Source organism: Otolemur garnettii, unplaced genomic scaffold (assembly GCF_000181295.1).
Source record: "Otolemur garnettii isolate 467f Iridium unplaced genomic scaffold, OtoGar3 scaffold00022, whole genome shotgun sequence".
In the NCBI taxonomy this organism is placed as follows: domain Eukaryota; kingdom Metazoa; phylum Chordata; class Mammalia; order Primates; family Galagidae; genus Otolemur; species Otolemur garnettii.
This window is the reverse complement of record NW_003852417.1, coordinates 3,101,621-3,102,179: the sequence shown is the minus strand read 5'-3', so window position 1 is coordinate 3,102,179 and position 559 is coordinate 3,101,621.

The following is a 559-nucleotide window of genomic DNA, read 5'->3' as shown; positions in this document are numbered from 1 at the left end:
AGGTGGAACACCAGGCACCCAGGGAGCGGCCACCCCACATGCCTCCTTGCTCCTGAGCAGGGTCTCCCTTGGCTTGGAGCTGGCCACCAAGCTGCCTGAGCCCAGAGAACAGACTGAGCCTCCAGCAATGGAGGTGGAAGAAAGGCCAGGGTCCTCTGGGTACTCAGAGGGGAGCTCTCAGCCCCTGCTCACGGGCTCCCTGTGGATCCCTGCAGCCACCTCAGCTGCTGCCTGGCCCTCCTCCCTCTGCCAAGGCATTGTCCCATGGCCTTCCCACCTCCCAGGTGCCTCCTCAGAATTTCTATTCTCATGACCACTTTGGCTGCTAACAATCCTGGTCTTGGAGAAGAAACAACCAAGGTTCAGGGAGGCCCCTAGAACCAGGCCTAGTGGGAAATGCTGGAAAGAGACCCTGATGTCCCCTGTCCAGGGAGTGAGCGTGCTCCCTACATTGGCACAATCTTCGAAAAGTCTCCAGTCCTCCCCAGGTCAATTTTTCTTATCTGTAAAATTAAACTATCTCAAAAGCCCCTTCCAATGCTAAGCTTTGGTCAACTCC